The following is a 13,352-nucleotide window of genomic DNA, read 5'->3' on the forward strand; positions in this document are numbered from 1 at the left end:
ATGTCACTTTCGGTCATGTAACTTGTGCAGAGGATCTATAGAGAATATTCTACTTTGTATAGTCTTTAAATAGATTGTAACTAGGAACCAATTTTAGTAAGAAGTGAGAATTCTTCTTCTCAATATTCTTTTACACTCCACACTCTCTTTCTCTCTCTCTCGTTTACACTCTACGATTCTCTTCTCTTTCTCGATCACTCGTTCTACTCTTAGTAGTTCTTTCTAAACTTACATGGTATCAGAGCGGTTACGCTCCTCATTCTAAATATGACACCCACCAAATACTTCCACTTCATCTCTCTTTCCATTTTCTGTTTCGACTTTGAAAGTCAAGTCTCTTTATCCGTTGGAGAATAGCTTTACCCAACGGTTATTTCGACATGGAAGGGTCTAAAACCTTAATTGTTCCAGTTACTCTCAAAGGAGAGAACTATTTGTTGTGGGCAAAAACCACAAAGACGGCACTATGCAGCCGAGGGCTTTGGACCCATATTACATCAAGTGAAGCTCCAAAAGAAGAGCTAAACGAAGACGGCAAAGCTGTAGCCGCAAGTGGTGAGGAAAAATGGTTCCAAGAAGACCAAAGTGTTCTCGCAATCATACAAAACTCCCTTGATGCTCCAATACTCGAAGCCTACTCGTATTGCCAAACGGCCAAGGATCTATGGGACACCTTGCAAAATGTGTTCGGTAACACTACGAACTTAAACCGAGTATTTGAGATCAAGAGGGCCATTAAAAACCTTAGCCAAGAAGACATGGAGTTCACCAAACATTTTGGGAAGTTTCGATCTCTTTGGGCTGAACTTGAGATGCTTCGGCCGGCCACTCTCGATCCGGTCATCTTGAACGAGCGGCGAGAACACGACAGGGTGTTCGGCCTACTCCTTACTCTGAATCCTTCCTACAACGACCTCATCAAACACATCTTGAGGTCGGACAAACTACCAAACCTTGATGATGTGTGTAGCCAGATTCAGAAAGAACACGGTTCAATAGGCTTGTTTGGGAACAAAGGGGAGCTTGCAACGGCCAACAAGGTGGAGATAGCTTCCGCGAACAAAGGCTACTTCAAACACGATGACAAGAATCCACCTGTTTGTGAGCATTGTAAGAAAATTGGACATTTCAAGAGCCGATGCTGGATCCTTCACCCTCACCTCCGTGTGAATTGACCAATGAATAACCGTGGAGGACCAAGAGCTCATCAAGCGACTATGGTGACCAAAGCAACAACCTCCGAACCAAACCAACAAGTATCCGAAGGAAATGGAACTGCCCTAGCAGCTTCATCTGAGCTAGTAAGGAGATCCGACCTTGATGCACTCATCAAAGCCCTCAAGGAGGCTTCCGGTAACTCCTTTAACACCGAATAAACCCCTTATAGTTGATTATGGCGCATCTCATCACATGATTAGTGATTCTAAGTTGATTAGTGACATTAAACCTGCCTTAGGAAATGTGATTATTGCTAATGGTGAAAAAATACCGGTTAAGGGAATAGGAAATTTAAATTTTTTTGATAAAGAATCTAAAGCTTTTTACATGCCCAGTTTTACTTCTAATCTCCTATCCGTTAAAAGGGCTACAACTGATTTAAATTGCTATGCAATATTCGGTCCTAATGAGGTTTATTTTCAGGATATTGAGACAAGTAAAGTGCTTGGTCAAGGTTCTACTCAAGATGATCTCTACTTGCTTAAGGACCTAAACTTATCTTCTCCGAATTCCTCTTGTTTTAGTTCAATTTCTAGTAATGCAAACAATGTTATTTGGCATGCTAGACTAGGACATCCTCATTCTCGAGCTCTAGAACTTATGTTTCCAAATATTTCTTTTAAAAATGATGAATGTGAGGCTTGTATTCTTGGTAAACATTGCAAATCTGTTTTTTCCAAGTCATTAACTATTTATGATAATTGCTTTGATCTTGTTCATTCCGATGTTTGGACCTCTCCATGTTTATCTAGAGAAAATCAGAAATATTTTGTGACTTTTATTGATGAAAAATCTAAGTATACTTGGCTAACTTTGCTTCCTTCTAAAGATAGGGTTCTTGAAGCTTTTATTAATTTTCAAAATTATGTGACTAACCATTATAATGCCAAGATTAAGATTTTGAGATCAGATAATGGTGGAGAATATACAAGTCATGTTTTCAAACAACATCTCAATAAACATGGGATAATTCATCAAACCAGCTGCCCTTATACCCCTCCCAAAAAAATGGTGTCGCCGAACGGAAGAATAGACATCTCATGGAGGTGGCTTGGTCTATGATGTTTCATACTCATGTACCAAAACGTTTTTGGAGTGATGCTGTTCTAGCCGCATGTTATCTCATCAACCGGACGCCTACAAAGATTTTGCGAGATGTCTCTCCATTCAAGGTATTAAACAAAGAGAAACCTACTTTTGATCACCTTCGAGTATTCGGTTGTGTTTGCTTTGTCTTAAGACCAGGAGAATTACGGGATAAGCTTGAGGCCAAGAGTACCAAAGGAATGTTCATTGGCTATTCCACCACTCAAAAGGGCTACAAATGTTATGATCCAGAGGCAAGGCGAGTTCTAGTCTCTCGTGATGTGAAGTTTGTCGAACATCAAGGCTTTTATGATAAGAGAAATTGGGAAGATCTTCAAGACTTATCTATCTCGGCTTCCGATAAGGCTAGAAACCTCCGGATCATCCTTGAACGGCTAGGTGTGGAAAATGATCAGACCAACCAACAACAAGCTGAGCCAAACTTACCAAGAGAGCCTAGTCTACCTAATGAAGCTAAACCAAGTCAATTTACCGATCCTGACCCAGTCTCCGATCCGATAGACGCAACACACGCCGATGAAGATACGTTACAACATGTTGAAACTGAGGTGCAAAGTGAGGACAAAAGCACACCAACCGAAGCTGGAGATGAGGGAAAATGATCATGAGGAGGTCATCCCACTACGACGTAGCCAACGCCTGGCAGTAACACCATTAAGACACAGCCAACAGATTGCCTCGCAGAACAATCGCGTGTACTATAACAATGCAGCGGTAGCACATCCGATTCAAGCAGTTTGTACTCTTGCTCACTTTCCGGCGGAACACCAAGCCTTTCTTAGCCAAATTGATGATCATTGGGTTCCCCAGACATATGAGGAGGCCAAAGACCAAAAGGTATGGCGTGATGCGGTTCAAGCGGAGCGAACGGCTATGGAGAAAAAGCATACATGGGATGAATCTGACTTACCAAAAGGAAAAAAGGCTGTCACATCACGCTGGATCTTCACTATTAAGTACAAGAGTAACGGGGAGATCGAACGCCATAAGGCTCGCCTAGTTGCACATGGGTTCACACAAACGTACGGGGAGGACTTTCGAGATACGTTTGCTCCGGTGGCCAAGCTACATACGGTTAGAGTCGTTCTCTCCTTGGCAACGAATCTAGATTGGGAGGTTTGGCAAATGGATGTCATGAATGCATTCTTACAAGGCGAGCTTGAAGATGAGGTTTATATGAGGCCACCACCCGGGTTAGAAGACACTATTGGTGTTGAAGCTCAATAAGGCTATATATGGCCTTAAACAGTCACCAAGAGCATGGTACCACAAACTGAGTACAACCTTACTTGGAAGAGGCTTCCGGAAGTCCGAATCAGATCACACACTCTTCACACTACCAAGTGACAAAGGTATTGTAGTCATTCTAGTATATGTTGATGATATCATCATATCTGGAAGTGACAAGGTAGGCATTCAAGATACTAAAGAGTTTCTTAAATCAGTTTTTGATATTAAAGATTTTGGAGAGCTTAAGTATTTCCTTGGGATAGAAGTATATTGATCTGATGAAGGATTATTCTTATCACAAAGAAAATATGCACTTGATCTCTTAAGTGAAGCAGGAAAGCTTGGATCAAAGGCTGTAACTACACCGCTTGAGGAAAACTACAAGACAGCCGGAAAGGGGGAGCTTGAGGCAGCTCCATTTGAAGATGTCACACGATATCGACGTCTAGTAGGTAAGCTTATATATCTAACTATTACTAAACATGATATTTGTTTTGCTGTGAACCAGGTAAGTCAACCTATGCAAAACCCAACTAGACATCACTAAAACATGGTAAATCGAATCCTCAAGTACATCAAAGGATCACCGAGACAAGGCATATGGATGGGAAGAAATGAAAGAACGAAACACATTGAAGTTGATTGTCACAAGGTGCGAGAGAAAATTCAACTCGGTGTCACCCTCCCATGTCACACCGACAGCAAAGAACAACTAGCCGATATTCTTACAAAGGCAGCAAGTCCACAAGTGTGTGAGTATATTCACCCTAAGCTCGGGCTTAAAGATCTCACTCGGCCATGAGGTTCACCACCTCGGCACCTACACTCTTTTTCCCTTATGTATAGTTTTTCCCAAGTGGTTTTCTATACTAAGGTTTTTAATGAGGTGGGTGCTCGTGAGTCCAAGCTTGATGATCATACTCGATCAAGCTTGAGGGGGAGTATAAGAACTCACACAATGTCTGTACATGTCCGTACGTCCGTACAACCAACTCATGATGGGCCGTCCGTACACATTAGAAGATCAGCGAGTCCAGTCCACAAGCTAGAGTCTCCAACGGTCACAAAGGATCTAGAACCATCCTTAACCTAGCCGTTGTCGACATTACACAAGTGGGAAGCAAGAGAAGTCAAATAGGAGTCACATGTGTGTTTAAGGAAGACATGTCACTTTCAGTCATGTAACTTGTGCATAGGATCTATAGAGAATATTCTACTTTGTATAGTCTTTAAATAGATTGTAACTAGGAACCAATTTTAGTAAGAAGTAAGAATTCTTCTTCTCAATATTCTTTTACACTCCACACTCTCTTTCTCTCTCTCTTGTTTACACTCTACGACTCTCTTCTCTTTCTCGATCACTTGTTCTACTCTTAGTAGTTCTTTCTAACCTTACAATTACTCCCATCCTTAGGACCTCTTTCTTTCTGATTTTTATTACATTCCTGAGACTGTTTCGTTTCTTGCCTTTTAGTTCATGCTTAGACTCGTTTATGTTTTTATTCATTTTCCCTTCTTGTCATACATTTTCGTTTCTAGTTTTGTGACTCATTTCCGTTTTGCCGACACTGACAATATGGTGTCGACCGACACCATGCTCGATATTCTCGAAACCCTAGTTTGTGTCGACCGACATCTCCACATGGTGTCGATTGACACTCGCCAAAGTTACCGAGCCGTCCTCACGTTGGTGTCGACCAACACCCCAACTGGTGTCGATCAACACTGATGCCGAGCATCGATTTCCTCCTATCAGAAACTCCGAATCTCGTCTCCAATCTTCTCCAATCCGCTCAATGCATCCTAGGAGCCAAAACCCAGCCATAGCAGCCAAGAATAACCACAAAGAACTCAAAAAAACAACCACATAAGCACCAAATCACAGTTAAACTAGAGATCTTAGCTTAGATAAGCCATGGTCATGCACTCACCTCTTTTTTGCAGGAACATTCTGACCAAGAGCAACAAATCCAACCCTCCTAGCAAGCTTGTAGCTTCTTCCTAGCTTCAAATCTCCCAAGAAAAGCCAACAATCTCACCAATCTCTTCACAAAAACTCAAGAACAGCTTTTTCTCTCTTTTCCTCTCAAAACGATGAAACGGCGACAAACAAAACTTGCCAAAACCCATTTTTGTCGATTCCCACTTAAGTATCTTGGTTTAATAGTTTTCCTTAAACCAAACCGACCCAAATCGATGATTAAATCGAACTGGTCAAACCAGAAAAAGTTGGTGTCGATCGACACCCATCCCAAAAACCGATTAATTGGTTTGTGGATGTTACAGGAACAGCCAAATCATTTTTCTAAGCCTTGGTAGAATCAATAACAGGAGCCGGAGTAGAGTCAAGAACAATAGCATGAGTAGAATCAAGAACTGGAGCAGGAGTAGTATTGATATAAGTAGACTAGACCGATGGCTGTAAGGAGGAAGGATCTGCTGAGAGACTCCCCCTGTTTGCAAAAGTCGTAGGTGAATTCTCATCAACCGAGTCATCATCCGAAACGAAAGTCATTGTCATGATAGGAGAAGCAACCTGCAAATCTAATACTTTAGTTGTACAATGCAGAAAGACGTCTTTGTTAAAGATAGCATCACGGGAAACAAAAAATTCATGGGTCTCCGCACTACAACAAATATTTACATTGATAGCAGTAGAGAAAAGCTATAATACGCCATTTATAGCTTTTCACAAACGCTATGTTAAGCTCTTGTTATCGTAGGTACCACACATACAATAGTGCCAGATACAAATGCTACGTTAGAGTCTTCTACCATAGCAGTAGTGAAATGCTTTGTTATTGCGTTTTTATAAATTTTTAAACTAATGTAATAAGTCATTTTTCATGCTATGTTAGGAGCTTCTACTGTAGCTCTATTAAAACAATTTATTTTGCAAAATTTGTTTATATATAAATTTCATATTTCATAAATCATATATATATATATATATAATATAAATATTTTAACCAAAAAGATGGCATACATAAAATCATACCAAGTATTATACTAATATCTTAATTGCAGCCAAATATTGAAATAAAATAAAACTAACATCCTAAGTGCCACCAACTAGATCTTGCGTTGAATTTGGTAACACCAACAACCAGATCGTCACGGCTCTAGCCACACCATCCTCATCCTTCATCGCTTTTACTTTTAAGAAAGTAGGAGAGCTATGTAATACCTCCAGTAGACTTGTTCACACATGGCTTTCATCCTTGTGAGTTTCCTCTTAGAATCTTGAACACTTGGTTCTAGCCTTGATATCCAATCTCCAAACCTGTTTAAAATCCATTTATACAACAAAAAACCTTAGTGAACTTTTAACCATAATTGTCTTAGACAACATGTTAATGCAACAAAAACTTTATAATTCACGTACCCACACCAACAAGACTACAAGATGGTAATTCTTGTACCCACACCAACAAGAAAACAAGATGTACCCACAGATTCTTTTCTTACTTTCAATGCCATTAGTATGTTTGAGATTTTGAAACAAAGCGTTCTTTCCTTGCTGCACTAAATTCCATCTCAAGAGCTGCTATTGTCTTCTTCTGTTTACTAAACTAAAGTATCCCAAAAAAAAAAAAAGCAAACTTGGGATTTATATAGAGTTTTACAAGGACTCAAGATTACACAATAAATTATACAAGGACTCAAGATTACACAATAAATTATAGAGTTTTATAATTAAGCTAAACAGATTAATTTGAATTAAAATAAAAGCAATGCAAAATATTAAATAAAACTGTTGTAAATTCAGAAGATCAAGAAGCTAGGCCTAGGGAATTTCTCAGGAAATTATGAATATTAAATCAATCAATAAATTAGGATTCAAACAATTAAGAACAGATCTAGAACTCTAAACACTTTTGTAAATTAAATCAGTTCTCACTGCAAATAATATCTAAATTTAAAACCAGAAAATCCAAATCTCTTTGTAAAATTCTAGGTCAAAAATCAGCAATAAGATCAGGTTTAGATTGTTCACAAAATTATTAAATCAAATCTCTTTGCAAGAAATAATTTTGCTCATCAAACGGTTTTATCAGGAAAATCAATTATATTCTCATATCAATTTATTTTCCTAAACTATTAATTCTAGGTGATCAATTGATATGTATATATTTTACACCTTTTCATCATGCATTTGTCATTCATTTTGTTCTCTTAACTCATTGTTTTGTATTGATTTTGGTCCTTTTTGCATAACATGCATATCTAGGTAGTCTTTGCATTGGTCTTGCACGCATCTTGCATTTTGGAGTTGTTTCAGGTGTTTTAGGAGGTATCCAAACCATCAAATGCAAACAAGGATCAGGAAAGCAGTTAAGCGACTCGATCTACACTACCCAGCGACGCAAGCCTCCACGTCTTTGATCGAGTCGAGTGAAGATTTTTCTTTGGGATTCAGCTTTCGACGTCTTCATCAAAGCTGTAGGAAATTGAGTCATCTTTCCAATTCAGTTTATTTCAAACCAATCGGAGTCGTGGTTCATGAGTTATCTCCGTTTTAGTGGACGCATGTACGTTCAGAAATCCGACTCGACCCGCACGCAAAGGAGAGCTCCCACTCGATCGGATGTTAGCAGCGACTCGACCAAGACGTCCCAGGATGGCTCCTAAGCACCCTCAAGATGAGCACCCTCACATCGCGACTCGATCGACAGTTGCTGAGCACTCTTACGTCGCGACTCGATCGACAATTTCTGAGCACCCTCTTGTCGCGACTCGATCGACAGTTTCTGAGCACCCTCATGTCGCGACTCAATCGACAGTTTCTGAGCACTCTTACGTCACGACTCGATCAACACTCTCACGATGCGACTCGATCGACGCTCTTAAACCGATGTCCTGGTTATGTCCGGAAGACGCATCCGAGAAGGATTCCCGAACCGACGTTCTACATTGTCGTTTTATGTTTTAGAGATTTCCATGTTTTCCTATACGTTTGGTTAAGTTTTCACTCGGGGATCTTGGCTTTTATCTCGTTTTTGTTCTTTCCCTTAAGGTTTACCCTAGCCACCTAAAACGCTTGACATTTTGTATCCCGATACCTTTGAATTTATTCAGTATTTTGATTCGATTTCTTCTACAAACTTGTTCATCTCATTTTTATCTTAGGATGCTTGATTCAATGTTTTATGAGTTTGTATCTTTGATGATGATTTTCGGATCTGAGTAGTGTGATAGTTCTTGAGGATGGGATAGATTAGGTGGAGGATCTTAGGATGTAGAGTGTTTAAGCTTTGATTGTATGATTCCCTTCTGGACTAGAGTTAGAAATACTAGTTTTTCTCTGATCAATTGGAACTGGGTTTTAGACATTTCCGCATCCAAAAGGTGTTCGATGAAATGTCTGACCAACTAGTGCCAGAGACTTACGTTCCTAGCCTAAGAGATTAGTTGTCTAGGATGTTTGTTGACGTGAATGAACTTGTTTTTCATGCCATGCTTGAGGGCAAGCAAAGGCTAAGTCTGGGGGAGTTGATATATCATGGTTTTTGTGGTTTTTAACCATGATATAAAGAGTCTTTTAGTGTCTTTTGATTTGTTTTCAAGGATGTTTTTGAGTCTTTACAGGTTTTCTAGGATTTTGGCATGAAAGGAGCAAAGTGGAGCAATTTGGATCAGTTTGGAGCAATAATCTGGAAGAAATCAACTTGGAATCGATCATAGGAGATGGTGTCGATCGACACTGCCTTAGCATCGATCGGCACCCTTGTTTGCCTACGAGAGAAGCCAAATTTGGAAGTTTTACAAAGTTGCCCAAAGTTTTCCATAATTGCAAGACTAGTCCCTGACGTGTTTTAGGACATATAAATAGTGTTTTTAGGTTTTCCAAACCCTTAAGTTTTATTCTATCAAGTTTTATTTTTCCTGCAACCCTAAGAGATTTTGAGAGCTTTTGGAAGAGAGATCTGAACTGCTTTGAGAGAAGAATTTCTTGAACTCCTTCTTACTCTTTTAATCTCTATTGCTTATTATTCAAAAATATGTTTTGTTCTTTATTGAATATGTCTGAGTAGCTTGCTTGTTAGGTTTAGGGTTTTTCATAGGGATTTTATGAATTATTAGATCTGATTATTTAGGATTCATTATCTATCTAGATCTTTATCTTAGGTTGTTCTTCATATTGATTCTTGATTGATCACCTAGAATTGATCAACAAATGAACTGCTCTTCTTCATTATCCCAAACCTCTTCCTTAATTTCCTTGGAGGAGAACTTCTCATTGTACTTTGGAGCTTCTTGATTTGCCCACTCATCTCCTTCACCATAGCTGTTAACTCTCTCACTGAATCCCCTAAAATCTTTGTAGTTTGGGGTTCAGACAAAATGTCAAGCGCGGGAGGACTTGTCTCTTGCGGTTGGTGAAGTTTAGGAAGCAGGTCATGACGCTTAGGAAGAGCAACAACTGCACTCGAGTTGGAACACGGTCGAGTGCCCCTTCGAGTTTTTTCTTTGGTTACCCAAACTTCTGTTTCTGCCTCATTCACACCCTCAAAGATGTCAAACCCAACTTTCTGATCTTTCTCTTCAATCACGAAGGTCTGCCCATCAATAGTTGGCTTCTTCTTAGCATCCTTGATATCAAACTTCATCTTGAAATTCTTACCCAGATTGAGATCAATCATCCCCTTCTTGACATCAATGACTGCTCCAGCTGTAGCTAAGAAAGGCCTTCCCAGGATTAGTCGATCTTTAGGCTCTTCATCCATTCCCAGCACCACAAAGTCAGTAGGAATCTCAGCTTGTCCAATTTTGATGGGCAGGTTCTCTAATACACCATGAGGCAATCTAGTAGTCATATCAGCCAGTATTAAGCATAGGTTGCATGACTTGTATTTTTTGAATCCTAGCCTCTGAGCTACAGAGAGTGGCATGAGGCTTACTGAAGCACCAAGGTCGCATTGGCACTTTTTGAAGGCCAATGGACCTAGAGAACAGGGAAAGGTGAAAGAACCAGGGTCCTCTAGCTTCTTTGGGATAATCATCTTCTGAATAACAGCCTTGCATTCATGAATAACCTCACCTATGTCATGCACTACCCTCTCATCTTCTAGAGCCTTAGCTTGAACTCCTTTAGCTATCTCCTCCTTCTCTTTGGTCCTTTCTGTTACCAAATCAGTTAAAAACTTTTGATATTGAGGCACAAGTGCAAATGCATCAAGCAAAGGCATCCTAAGTTCAATCTCCTTGACTTGGTTTTCAAACAGAGTTTTATACTTCTCCGTAAGCTGCTTCTTAAACCTCACTGGAAATGGTAGAGGTGGCTTGTATGGTGGAGAAATGAATCTCACAGGTTTGTCCTTGGGAGCAGCGGGTTCTTTAGTAGCTTCAGGATCATATTGCTTGGCTGACCTAATTGGATCCTTGAGCACCTCGACGGGATCCTTTATCTGAACTACATCTTGAAGAAAATCCTCCCCATCTAAACTCTTATTGTCCTCAGTGAGCCGTACATCTACAGCTTGGGTGGTGATGGCATGGATAGTAGCATAGTCCGTGGGATTTTGAACTGCTTTTCCAGGTAGTTGGCCAAGTGTTGGGGTAGAAGTAGAAACAGTCTTGCCTTCCATGTACTTCATCTTGGAGTTAAGAGCTTCAAACTTGACATTAAGATCATTGTATGAACACTCCATTCGCTGACTGAGTTCAGCAAACTTCTTAGCAGTATCCAGAGATCCGCTAGCTTGACCCTGAAGAAGTTGTTGCATCATTTGCTTCATTTCTTGATCTGGGGCTGGAGTAGGCTGTACTAGTTGTGGGCGGAATCCTGGTGGTGGTCCTGAGGGAGCTTGGTAACCTTGTTGGAACTGTTGTTTAGGGACGAATCCCTGATTGTAAGGCACAAAAGGTTTTTGTTGACCTTGTTGTTGCTGCTGAGGAGGGTACACCTGATCCTGTGGATTTGCAACGTTGGTGCTCCGGTAAGACAAATTGGGGTTCGTCTGATAGGGGTTGTAACCCTTATTGTTTCCACCTTGATTATGGATGTAGCTGATCTCCTCAGACTGCTCACCCGCCCCATCTTGGACGTGAAAATGTTCACCCTCAGATACGAAGTGGACGCTCTTCTGTTGATTGAGCAACAGGCGGTCAAGCTTCTCATTGACGTTCTTGAGGTCCCTCTTGTACTTCTCCTCAGAAACAGCGTCGCCTCTAACTGTGCGGTCAAAGTCTTCATTGTAGTTGCCATCAGACTGGGCGAGATTTTCAACGAGTTGCCAACCTTCATCAACGTCTTTGTTCAGGAAGTTGCCGTTTGAAGCAGTGTCAAGCAGCATACGTATCTTTGGTAGCACACCACGGTAGAGAGTGCTCAGCAATGACTCGTTGCTGAATCCGTGATGGGGACATTGGCTATGGTAACTCTTGAAATGCTCCCAGGCTTCGCAGAATGATTCTGAGGTCTTCTGATTAAAGCTAGAAATCTCATTCCTGAGACGTGCTGTACTGGAGTTGGAGAAGAACTTGGCCAAGAATGCTTTCTTGCAACCATCCCAGGTAATGATGGATCCCTTGGGAAGGTTTTTCTCCCATTGATGAGCCTTGTCTCCCAGGGAGAATGGGAAGAGGCGCAACTTGTAACCATCCTCACTCACGCCGTTGATCTTGGTGAGACTGCACAGACGGTCGAACTCGTCCAAGTGGTCGAGTGGATCGTCCATAGGCAACCCGTGGAACTTGTTTCCTTGGATCATGGAGATCAGACCACTTTTGATTTCGAAGTTGTTGTTCTGCACGGCAGGAGGGACGATTCCAGCACGCTGAGTATGAGTATTCGGTGCATCCCCAGCACCAATGTTTCGCGGTCCCGGATGTGGTCCATTCGCTTGTTCCATAGTGACGGGTGTGGGATGATCAGTGAGTTGACGAGCTTGTCGTGGTCGTTGCAACCGATTGATTTCGTCGATAACAGGAAGGAGATTTTGATGCCCTCTTGATCTGGTGTGCATGCAAGGTTGCAATCAACAGGTACCTGAGATGCAAAACAAATAAGCAGACAACCAAAGCAAGTCAGTACCCAAAATGATAAGTGTAACAGAACTTAATCTTGCAAAATTTGAAATCCTAAATGTAGCAAAACGAATCCCAAATGGCAACGGCGCCAAACTGATACTAGGATTTTTGTGCGTCCTAGCAGGTCTCAATTAACCTTTTGTAGTTGTAGTACTTCAGGTGTCAATCCAAATGGGAAACTTTACTAACAATTAAGATGCAATCAAGGAGTCACAAGTTAAGCCAATTCAAAGAGAGTGTTTGTCTAACAGTCCCAGAATGATGACGATACAAAACGTAAATAAGTCACGGAGTTAGAAACGAGAATGCATGACAAGAAGCGAAAATGAATAAAAACATAAACGAGTCTAAGCATGAACTAAAAGGCAAGAAACGAAACAGTCTCAGGAATGTAATAAAAATCACAAAGAAAGAGGTCCTAAGGATGGGAGTAATTGATGTCGGTGGAGTATCCTAGTCTATAGAGTATTTAACATGCCACAAGCAAACCATCCCTAAACAATGAACATCATTTCTTAGCTAATCCAATCTCTTGACAGAAGCTACTCAAACTCAACCACTTCCAAACCTAGCTCTCGCAACATGATTTAGGTGACATAGAAGCAACAAAGATAACAGATGGAGAACATATGACGCAAATAAGAGACAATATTGCAAATATGTTATGGGAGAATCAAAGTAATAAATAAATACTTTTTAAATGTGTTGTATTTTTTTAAATGATATAACTATTCAACGCATTTAACAATATGTATGTTAAAAAT

General features: G+C 40.5%; 1 non-coding gene across 1 annotated transcript; it reads left to right on the forward strand.

Annotated features, from left to right (window-relative positions):
* The first annotated feature begins 11,907 nt into the window (after window positions 1–11,907).
* LOC147924564 (small nucleolar RNA R71) lies at window positions 11,908–12,014 on the forward strand. The gene has a single exon (XR_015587862.1). It is a non-coding gene; the product is annotated as a small nucleolar RNA R71 (small nucleolar RNA).
* The last annotated feature ends 1,338 nt before the right edge of the window (window positions 12,015–13,352 follow it).

The sequence above is a fragment of the Camelina sativa genome, chromosome 17 (assembly GCF_030686135.1).
Source record: "Camelina sativa cultivar CO46 ecotype springtype chromosome 17, ASM3068613v1".
NCBI lineage: Eukaryota > Viridiplantae > Streptophyta > Magnoliopsida > Brassicales > Brassicaceae > Camelina > Camelina sativa.